Genomic DNA, 11,767 nt, shown 5'->3' with positions numbered 1-11,767 from the left:
CTTCCCGCCGCCAGCGCCGCGACTTCAGACGAGTCCCCGCAGCCTGTCACCGTGGTGGGTCCGCCGGACCTTCCCACCACTGGCCCCGCCACGCAGGAGCCGAGCAGACTGCGCCATCTGATACGCCATCCGCGGCCCTGTCGGCCGCGCTGTCTGCCGGGCCTTCCCACCGCCGGCTCCGCGACTTCGGACACGTCCCCGCAGCCTGTCACTGTAGTGGGTCCGCCGGACCTTCCCGCCACCGGTCCCGCCGCGCAGGAGTCGAGGGGACCGCGCCGTCCGCCAGACCTTCCCCCCACTGACCCCGCCACGCAGGAGGCGATCAGACGGCGCTATCTGATACGCCATCTGCGGCCCTGTCGGCCGCGCCGTCTGCCGGGCCTTCCCACCGCCGGCTCCGCGACTTCAGACGAGTCCCCGCAGCCTGTCACCGTGGTGCGTCTGCCGGACCTTCCCGCTACCGGTCCCGCCGCGCAGGAGCCGAGGAGATTGCTCCGTCCGCCGGACCTTCCCGCCGCCAGCTCCGCAACTTCAGACGAGTCCCCGCAGCCTGTCACCGTGGTGGGTCCGCCGGACCTTCCTACCACCGGCCCCGCCGCGCAGGAGCCGAGGAGACCGCGCCGTCGGCCGGACCTTCCCTCCGCTGGCTCCGCGACTTCAGACGAGTCCCCGCAGCCTGTCACCGTGGTGCGTCCGCCGGACATTCCCGCCGCCGGCCTCACCGCGCAGGAGCCGAGGAGACCGCGCCGTCCGCTGCGCCGTCTGCTGTGCCTTCCGCCGGGCCTTCCCACCGCCGGTTCCGCGACTTTGGACGCATCCCCGCAGCCTGTCACCGTGGTGGGTCCACCGGACCTTTCCGCCACCGGTCCCGCCGCGCCGGAGCCGAGGAGACCGCGCCGTCCGCCGGACCTTCCCGCCGCCAGCGCCGCGACTTCAGACGAGTCCCCGCAGCCTGTCACCGTGGTGGGTCCGCCGGACCTTCCCACCACTGGCCCCGCCACGCAGGAGCCGAGCAGACTGCGCCATCTGATACGCCATCCGCGGCCCTGTCGGCCGCGCTGTCTGCCGGGCCTTCCCACCGCCGGCTCCGCGACTTCGGACACGTCCCCGCAGCCTGTCACCGTAGTGGGTCCGCCGGACCTTCCTACCACCGGCCCCGCCGCGCAGGAGCCGAGGAGACCGTGCCGTCCGCTGTGCCGTCCTCCGGGCGCTCCCACCGCCGGCTCCGCGACTTCAGACGCGTCCCCGCAGCCTGTCACCGTGGTGGGTCCGCCGGACCTTCCTACCACCGGCCCCGCCGCGCAGGAGCCAAGGAGACCGCGCCGTCGGCCGGACCTTCCCTCCGCCGGCTCCGCGACTTCAGACGAGTCCCCGCAGCCTGTCACCGTGGTGGGTCCACCGGACCTTCCCGCCACCGGTCCCGCCGCGCAGGAGTCGAGGGGACCGCGCCGTCCGCCAGACCTTCCCCCCACTGACCCCGCCACGCAGGAGGCGATCAGACGGCGCTATCTGATACGCAATCTGCGGCCCTGTCGGCCGCGCCGTCGGCCAAGCCTTCCTACCGCCGGCTCCGCGACTTCAGACGCGTCCCCGCAGCCTGTCACCGTGGTGGGTTACTATGAAATGCTAGGTGTGCAGAGACATGCCTCCACTGAGGACATTAAGAAGGCGTACCGGAAACTGGCCCTGAAGTGGCACCCGGATAAGAACCCCGACAACAAAGAGTTGGCGGAGAGGAAGTTCAAGCAGGTGGCCGAGGCCTACCAGGTGCTGTCAGATGCTAAAAAGCGGGACATCTATGACAAATACGGAAAAAAGAGGGATTGAATGGATCGCGTGGGAGGAGCCGCGGCGCAGGCTCGTTCTTCTCCGCCTTCAGTGGATTTCCATCATTCGGAGGAGGGTTTTCTTCTTTTGATAGCTGAATTTTTTTGGGGGGTCCACTCGGTCACGGGGGCCTCACTTCATTCGCTTCCACCACGTGTGGTGGTAGTGGGATGGGCAACTTCAAGTCCGTGTCAACTTCCATCAAGATTGTTAACGGCAGAAAAATCACTACAAAGAGAATTGTGGAGAACAGCCAGGAAAGGGTGGAGGTTTAGGAAGACGGCCAGCTCAAGTCCTTGACGATAAATGGGAAGGAGCAGCAGCTACGCTTGGATAACAAGTAACTCGGCGAACGCATGTAACAGAAATGTTACATTGTGGAAGAATCCTTTTTCAAACTTTCCCTGGTTCCTGGGTAATGGTCCAGGGCCATTTCATTTAACTGGCTCTTCTACTCCCATTATTAAATTTAAATACTTCCTAAAAGGTATTGTTTATAATGTAAATTGTATCACCCCTGTGCAGACATCACCACTGCGTAGCTGCAGGATGTTCCGTCTCCCTGAAAGGAAACCCCGCACCAGAAGTTCTTACTCACCCCTCCTGCCCCTGGCAACCCCTGATGTGCTCAGTGTCTCTGATCCATTATCAGAGATGTTACATGGGTTGCCTTTTTTTTTTTTTCCTTTTGCTTACACATTTTTGTTTTTTGAAAGGAAAATCCCAGGTGGATTAGAGATCAGATGTAAAAAAGAAGCCCTTTGGTACAATCTCAGGGTATAGACCACTGTCCAAAGTGTGACTGCAGGGTCAGAAGCCAGTCAGGCAGCGGCTGTCTCCTCCTGCACACAAAACAGTAATGAGGAAGATGCAGACATTGGGGAAGACAAACCACAAGCTGGGAAGCATCCCTCAAAGCCTAGGCAGATAATGTTTAGCCTTTCTGCGGTGCAGCAAACTCTTGGAAGTCTGTGTTATCTAAAGGAACCTATAGCAAACAGACACTTCCATTGGCAGGTGGTGCCCACGTCTCTGCATATCAGAGATGTCCGACCTCCCCAGTGGGGGAACACACACTGCAAACACTGAGGACAGAGCACTGTCATCATCAGACAGGCAGTCTAGTCCTGGGGACAAAGTGAGGAATTAGAGGCCCAGCAGATCCCCTGGAGTGAAGGGGGAAAGGCCCTTCCTCTGGGACGACAATGTGCCAGTCCCGTCTAAGGCCTGCAGCTGCTCACCTTTTCCTGGCAGTGGTCACCCTAGTTTACCTCACAGAAATTCTTGCACAATTGTCCAAAGATGTGTTTTCAAAATTAACCATCGGAGCACTGATGTAATTGCTGGGAATTGGGGAAAACACTAGTGTCCATGGAGAAGGAATGGGATCCCCTAATCCTGGTCCACATGGAGGAAGGACGCTGGACAGCTGCTAAAGTGGGCGCAGGAGTCTCTACGTACTGATACATGGAGACCGCAGGTGTCCTCTGTGTAATATGTGTGGAACAACTGTGTGCATCCCGGGTCCCACCTGTTAGACCACATACATGTAATTTCCACAGGCAGACATACATATGTGAAAATTATTCTTCTTGTGACAGAGACCAACAAACAGAATAAAAGAGGCAGAATCTGAAAGACACCCACTAAACCACACATGATGGTCACTTCGGGGTGGGACTAGCAAATCTCTTATCTTTTTTGGGAGATGAGGTCTAAATTTTTGACATCCTCTTCCTCCTCGGTATTTTCTGTCCCCCCCCCAATAAAAATTCCCAAAGCCCCTACTGGGGAACATGAGCCATTTCCAAGTTTTCACTCCCATCATCATGCAGAGGGAAACATGTGTGTTCATATATCTTTATTTAGGAAACGTCCCTAGAAGTGGAGATTCTTGGTCTAATATAAACACAATTTTATGTTTTGGGGCACAGTTTTCTACATCTCAGGTCACCTTGGGCACTTGAGCCTTGTTAGGGAAAGCAGGGTTGTCAAGACCTGGGGCCAATACCTCAGGGAGAGAGGAGGAGGAGGGGCTGGGAGTGAAAGAGATGAAAGTATCTGGGAGTGACACACCCAGCAGGAAGGTCCCATCCATCCTGCCCATGCCCTGCTTCATGTAACACCTCCTACCCTTGTACCCCTAGCCCACATTAGCCCACCCTACTCCATAACTCAGTTGAGCCCAGCAGCCTGGCCCAGCCATCCAGGACACAAGAGAGTTCCATCCTGCACATTCGGGCCTGCTCCCTCTCCCTCCAAGCACAGACCCCCTTCCTCTCTGTCAGGAAAGCAGATGTAGGGAGGCTCTGCCTTTCATAAGGACCATTGTGAATGTGCTCTATCCATGTGAAGATCCCAGTTACCACAGCAGGACCCATTACCCTGTGTGAGAAGGAACCTTTCAAGGGGCCTCACAGAAGGCGACAGAACGTCAGAGCATCAGGCTCCAGGCTTTGGCAGGCCGCAGAACTTGAAGCACGGAGGTTCTCCAGCAGGGACCTCTGCCCCAGCCCCGTGTCAGTCCTCAGCCCTCATATCCAGCACATCCAGATCTGGTGGGTGGGGCTCTGCTCAGCGTGGGAAAGGGAGGGAGTCCTCATGTCCTTCAGTATCAGGTCAGGTGAGTCCACTTGGTCAGAGTCTATCAGGTGAGTTACAGTCAGTGAAATAGCAATTGCCTGCCCAGAAACAGGACCCCTTACCCAGAGCAGAGAATATAGGTCATTTAGGTGGGAACGCGTCAGGGCCCCCCTAGTGGAAGAGAAAGAAACCCCTGATGGTAGGGGGAGCGGGAAAGAGGGGAGGGGAGGACATATTTGTGGATGTCAGTATTCAGACTGATTTTAACATAAGACACAGACTCAGATAAAGTGTTTTCAAGACACAGATCTGATAAGGAACTGGTATCCAAATATGGAAAAGGAAACTTTTAATCTTCAACAGTAGGAAAGCAAACAACCCCATTAAAAAATGGGCATAAGATCTGGACAGACAGCTCACCACAGAAGACACACAGATCCTGGGGGATGCAAGATGGCAGCGGCATTGGTGGAAGGAACATTCACCTCCTCCCAGGACTAAATGTGAATACAATGACATTATGGAACAAACAATCTGAATAACCAAATGAAGACTAGCAGTACAGAAGTCTTATAACCAAGGATTACAGAAGAAGCCACATCCAGAGTGGTAGGAAGGACAGAGGCACAAAATGTGTTGGCCTTGCAGCCACATGAGGTAGTACAGAATTTCAGAGTTATCTCAGCTGTAAAGTTGGCTAAGGATTGAGGGGCTTCAACCTCACTCTGGGCTCCCCAGCCTGGCTCACCAGAGCCCAGAATAAATCCCACTTGGTCACGGTGTATAATCTCTCTAATGTATTGCTGGATTCGGTTTGCTAATATTTTGTTGAAGATTTTAACCTCTATGTTCATCAGGGATATTAACTTATAATTCTCTTTCTTTGTAGTGTCCCTATCTGATTTTATAATTAGCACAATGATGGCCTCATAAAATGAGCTTGAGAATTGTCTCTCCTCCTGGATTGTTTTTTGGTTTTTTTTTTTTTTTTGAATAACTTGAGAAGGATAACTATTAGTTCTTTGAATGCTTGGTTGGTGAAATTCACCTTTGAAGACTTTTGGTAAGGAAAACTTTTTGTTTGGAGTTTTTTATTACTACTTCAATTTCATTAGTTGTATTTGATCTAGTCAGATTTTCTCATTCTTGTTGATGAAGTTTTGGAAGATTGTATGTTTCTTGGAATTTCTCTATTTCATCCAGATTGTCAAATTTGTTAGCCTATATTTTCTCACAATCATTTTTAGTTCTGTGGTGTGAGTTGTTACTTCTCTTTCACTTCTGATTGTATTTATTTGGATCCTGTCTATTTTTCTTTAAGTATACTTTATTGATTATGTTGTTACAGTAGTCCCAGTTTTTTTTCCCCTTTGCTCCCCTCTGCCCAGTAACCCTCTTCCCTCCAGCAATCCCACCCCCCTTAGTTCATGTCCATGGGTCATGCATATAAGTTCTTTGGCTTCACCCTTTCCTGTATTATTCTTAACTCCCCCCTGTATATTTTGTACCAACCGATTAAGCTTCTTAGTTCCTGCACCATTTCCCCATTTCTCCCCCTCCTCCCTCCTAGCTGATAACCCTCCAATTGATCCCCATACCTATGATTCTGTTTCTATTCTGGTTTGCTTAGTTGGATTCTGTTTTTATTCTTTAGGTTCAATTGTTGACACTTGTGAGTTTGTTGTCATTTTAGTGTTCATAGTTTTGGTCTTCTTTTTCTTAAGTAAGTCGCTTTGACATTTCATATAATAGTGGCTTGGTGATAATGAACTTCTTTAGCTTCATCTTGTCTGAGAAGCACTTCATCTGCCCCTTCATACCAAATGATAGCTTTGCTGGATAGAGTAATCTTGGTTGTAGGTTGCTTTTCATCACATTGAATACTGCTTGCCAGTCCCTTCCTGCCTGCAAACTGTTCTCTGAGAAATCAGCTGATAGTCCTATAGGCACTCCCCGGCAGGAAACTCTCTGCCTCTCTCTTCCTGCCCGCAGAACTCTGTCTTTATCTTTCACCTTTGGCATCTCAATCATGATGCATCCTTGTATGGTCCCCTCTGGGTCCAGCTCACCCGGGACGTTCCATGCTTCCTAGACCTGTATATTCATCTCCTTTGCAAAATTTGGGGAGTTTTCCTCATTTTTTCTCAATTCTCGCTTCCCCCTTCTGTACTGATTGATGGTTTTTTTCTTCCTTATGTTCCAAATCATTGATTTGAACCCTGGTTTCTTTCCCTTCACCATTGGTTTTGTGTGGATTTTCCTTTGTTTCACTTAGCATAGCCTTCACTTCTTCTCTTACGCGTTTGCCATACTCAAGCATATATGTCAAGCCTGTGAGCATCTTTATCAATAGTGTTTGAATTCTGTGTCTCTTAGGTTGGCTATCTCCTCATCGCTTAGTTTTCCCACTGGAACCTTGATCCATTCCCCCTTTTGGGCCATACTTCTCTGTCTTCTTATTCTGACAGGCTTCTGTGTTTGTTTGCCTATGCATCCCAGGTAGAGCTGTCGCTCTTGTTACGTTGTAAGGGCAGAGCCTTAGGGATTCGTCTGTACAGGGTGACCTGTTTAACCACGTTGTGGCGTTGTATGTGGGGGAAGGTCCGAGAGGGAACAATGCCACCAGTCCAGCACTTGCTCCTTTTCCAATCACCTCTCCCTCTTCCGCACTGGACTGGCGCCCCTCTAGCTGCTGTCCTGGCCATCATTTCCAGAGCAGGTGGGTCTGCGGACATTCTAGGACTGTGGGGGCCCTTTAAACAAGTGGACTCTGCTAGACCTGAAGTTTCCGCCTCCACCCCAATCCCCACTGGTCTGCACAGTCAGAAGCAATGAGGCTTGATTTTCCCAGGTGCTGGGACTTTGAGTTGTGAGGTCTGTTGAGGAGCTGGGATCGCTCTCCAGGTGTCCCTCCTTTTTAAAGCATGTGACTGTGCTTTCTGCTGGCCTGCCGCTGTTGCTGCCACAGCTGCCACCGCCACACCACGTCTTCTCCACCCTGGCTCTGCCCCTCCTACCTGTCTGGATGAGTATTTCTTCTTTATATCTTTGTTCGCTAGACTTCCGTGTATTTTGATTTTCTGGAACTTCTGGTTATTTCTAGTTTTGAGGTAGTTTTATTCCTTCTTAGTTGTGGAGGAAGATGCATCATGTCTGTTTACGCCTCCATCTTGGCCGGAAGTCCTATTTTTTTTTTTTTCTTAATGAGTCTGGTTAAACGTTTGTCAATCTTTTTTATCTTTCCAGTGAACTATCTCTTAAATTTATTGATCTTTTGTATTGTTTTATTTTTTAGACTCTACTTTGTTTATTTCTGCTCTGACTTTTATTATTTTTTTCTAATGCTAACTCTGGGTTTTGTTTGTTGTTCTCTTTCTAGTTCCTTTACATGTCAATTTAGGTTATTTATTTAGGTTTTTCTTGTTTCTTGAAGTAGGCTTGTACTGCTATAAAATTCCCTCTTAAAAATCCTTATTATTATTTTTTTGTTTGTTTCATGGATATTGGGTTGCATTTTCATTTCTTTCAAAACATGTTTTGATTTCTTCCTTGATCTCATTGTTAAACTCTTCAGTGTTTAGTATCATGCTATTTAGCCTTCATATCTTTGTTTGTTTTTCAGGTTGTGTGTGTGTGTGTGATTGATATATTGTTTCATATCATTATGGTCAGAGAAGATGTTTGATATGATTTCAGTCTTCTTAAGTTTATTGAGGCTTATCCTAACATGTGGTCTATCCTAAAAAAATAATTCATATACACTTGAAATGAATGTATATTCTTCTGCTTTGAATGAAATATTCTGAAGAAATCAATTAAATCCCTCTGATCTAGCATGTCATTTAAGGTTGCAATTTCTTTGTGGATTTTCTGCCTAAAAATATATATATATATTCATTGGTGTCAATGGGGTGTTAAATCTCCTACTATGACTATATTACTCTCAATCTCTCCCCTTACATTCATCAAGATTTGCTTTATTTATTTAGGTGTTCCTATATTGGGTACATACATGACTAAAAGGGTTATGTCCACTTGTTGGATTGCTCCCTTTATCATTATGTAGTGTCCTTCTTCATCTTACATCAGAGCCTTTGTTTGAAAATCTATTCTGTCTGATATAGGTATTGCTACCTCAGTTGTTTTTTTCATTTCTAGTTTCATTAAATATCTTTTTCCAATTTTTTAACTTTTAGTCTGTGTGTGTCTTTCATTCTGAGGTGGATCTCTTGTACATTACATATAGATGGGTGTTATTTTCTTCTCTTGAGCTACTCCATGTGCTTTGATTGGAGTATTGAAGCTATTTATCTTTAAGGTGATTTTTGATAGGTGTATATTTATTGCCATTTTATTCTTTAAAATTGTATTCCTCTTTTTTTTTCTTACTTTTTCTAAAAAAGCCCTTGTAACATTCCTTGTAATATAGGTTTTGTCATAATTAACATCTTTAGATTTTTCTTGTTGAAGAGCTTTTTATCTCCCCTTCAATTTTAAGTGATAATCTTGCTGGATAGAGTAGCCTTGGTTGTATGTCCATGCTATTCATCACTTTGAATGTTTCAAGCCAATTTTTTCTGGCCTAAAATGTTTCTTTTGAGAAATCAGATGAAAAGTCTTATGCAAGCAACCTTCTAGGTAACTGTCTTTCTCTTGCTACTTTAACCTTTGCCATTTTAATTATGATGTGTCTGGGTGTGGGCCCCTGTAGGTTCATCGAATTTGGGTCTCTATGCACTCCCTGGACTGGTATGTCATTTCCCTTCACTAGGTTAGGGACATTTTCAGTCATTTTTTATTTAAATAGTTTTCTGATTTCTTATTCTCTTCTCTTTCTGGAACCCTTTTGATGCAGATATTTTTATACTTCTTGTTGTTCCAAAGGTCCCTTAAGTATCCTCACTATTTTTTTAAATGTGTTTTATTGATTATACTGTTACAGTTGTCCCAATTTCTTTTCCCTCTGCTCGCCTCCACCCAGTGACATCCCTCTCTCCAGTTGTCCTCCCCTTTTAGTCCATGTCCATTGGTTGTGTATATAGTTATTCTCAACCTCTTCCTTTGCACTCCATTCCCTCCTACTATGCTTCCTAATTCCTGTACCATCTCCCTCCCTTTCACCCTTCCCCCTCCCTGCTGACCTTCCCCCAATATCTTCCCCATACCTATAATTCTTTTTCCCACTCTTGTTACCTACTTAGTTTGCCTTTGTTTTGATCCCCTATCGTCTGTTGTTGGTTGTTGCGATCCTGTTTTCATTTTAATGTTCATAATTTTGATCCCCCTTCTTCTAAACCAGTCCCTTTAACATATCATATAATAGTGGTTTGAATCTAATGAACTTCTTCAGTTTTACTTTGTCCTGGAAGCACTTTCTCTGCCCTTCTATTCTGAATGACAGCTTCACTGGATAGAGTATTCATGGGTGTAGGTTTTTGATTTTCATTCCTTTGAATATTTCTTGCCAGTCCCTTCTTGCCTGCAGGGTCTCCTTTGAGAAATCAGCTGACAGTCTAATTGGGACCCCTTTGTACATAATTCTTTACTTCTCTCTTGCTGCTTTTAAGATTCTCTCTTTATCTTTAATTTTTGACAATTTGATTATAATGTGTCTTGGAGTGTTTCTCCCTGGGTCCAGTTTTTCTGGAACTCTCTGTGCTTCCTGGACCTGTAAGTCTATTTCCTTCCCCAAGTTCAGGAAGTTCTGCTTCATTATTTTTCCACATAATTTTTCAATTTCTAGTTCTTCTTCTTCATCCTCTGGTAATCCTCTAATTCGAATGTTCATTTGCTTATAGCTGTGCCAGAGGTTTCTGAGACTCTCCTCGTATTTCTCACTTTTCATTTCCTCTTTCTGCACTGGTTGACTGTTTGTTCCTTCCCTATGTTCTGATTTGTTGATTTGATCTCTGGTTTTCATTTCCTCACCACTTGTCTCATATATTTTTCGTTCATTTCAGTATGACTAGCTTTCTTTCCTTCTCCATCTTGTTCCAAATCTTTTGTTAATTCTGTAAGCTGCCTTATGACTATAGCTCTGAAATGAGCCTCAGAAAGTTTTCCTATTTGCTCATCAGCTAGGTCCCTCATCTGCTGCCTGGTGAGCTGCATCACTGGTCTGCTTCATCCTGACATTTTTCTGTTTACCTTTGCTTTCTGGGAGGGCTGTAGTGAGCAGAGCCACATGCAATCGTCACTACCCGATGACCGGCAACCAGCGACCTATTTCACTGGTCTGTGGCGCTTTGTGTGGGGGCAGGGGTCCAAGATGGATTCCTGCTGTTACTCTCTGCTACCAGGAGTCTCTTCCTCCATCTCTACACCCTCTGGGCCTCTCCGTCCGAGGCAATAGAGGTTTGCTTCTTCCGCATTGGAATCGCGAGCTGACGGGTCTCGACTGCAGCCAGGATTGCTCCCGTGGTGTTCCTCACAGACCCACAGCTATCCCTTCTGCTAGCACAGACAGCACCACCCAACTCTTTTGCTCCAGTCACCCCTCCTACCCGTCCAGACGAGCACTGCTGGTTTATAACTTCATACATTGGGCTTCCATGTAGTTTTATTTTCTGGAATTTCTAGTTATGTTTGGTTTTGAGGTAGTTGTATTCTTTCTTAGTTGTTGAGGGAGACAGAGTGTGTCAGTCTAAGCCTCCATCTTGGCCGGAAGTCTATCCTCACTTTTTTAAAGTTTTTTTTTTTTCTTTCTGCTGCTCTGATTGGGTGTTCTCTGCTACCTTGTCTTCCAAATATTTGGCTCGGTCCTCTGCTTCATCTAACTTAGTCTTTATTCCTTCTAGTATATTCTTCACTTCAGATATTGTATTGTTCATTTCTGATTGGTTATTTTTTTATGGTTTCCATGTCCTTTTTCATGCTTACTATCTCTTTGTTTAAGTTCTCACTGATTTTATCTATTCTTCCCTTAAGTTCCTTGGGCATTATTATAATCACTGTTTTGAACTCTATAGATTGTTTGTCTCCATTTTACTTAAGTCTTTTTTCCTAAAGATTTACCTAGAGTACTTTAATTTAGGGCATCTTTCTTTTACTCCCATTTGGGCTACCTCTCTGTGTTTGTTTCTGCTACATCTTTCTAGCTTCGTAGGGTGACCTTATGTAGTAGGTGTCCTGTGTGGCTCAATGGTACAGTCTGCCTGATCACTTGAGCTAGGTGCTGCAGGAATGTTCTTTGTGTGGGTTATGTGAGTTCCTTTGTTGTGGTTTTATCCTTCAAAAAAGTGGCAGCTACTTTCTCTCTGTTTCCCTCTCCTCCCCCCACTTTTCCTCTCTCTCAAGAATTTTTTGAATGAAACACAGAAAAGAGGTTGGGTGAAAAAGGGGGAGGGCTTAAGAAGTG

General features: G+C 46.9%; 1 pseudogene; it reads left to right on the top strand.

The window, feature by feature from the left end:
• Positions 1 to 1,611: 1,611 nt before the first annotated feature.
• LOC150012298 (dnaJ homolog subfamily B member 6 pseudogene) lies at positions 1,612 to 2,176 on the top strand (annotated as a pseudogene).
• Positions 2,177 to 11,767: the final 9,591 nt, after the last annotated feature.

The sequence above is a fragment of the Furipterus horrens genome, unplaced genomic scaffold (assembly GCF_987537825.1).
Source record: "Furipterus horrens unplaced genomic scaffold, mFurHor1.1.pri manual_scaffold_4, whole genome shotgun sequence".
NCBI lineage: Eukaryota > Metazoa > Chordata > Mammalia > Chiroptera > Furipteridae > Furipterus > Furipterus horrens.
This window is presented reverse-complemented; position numbering and strand designations above follow the sequence as displayed.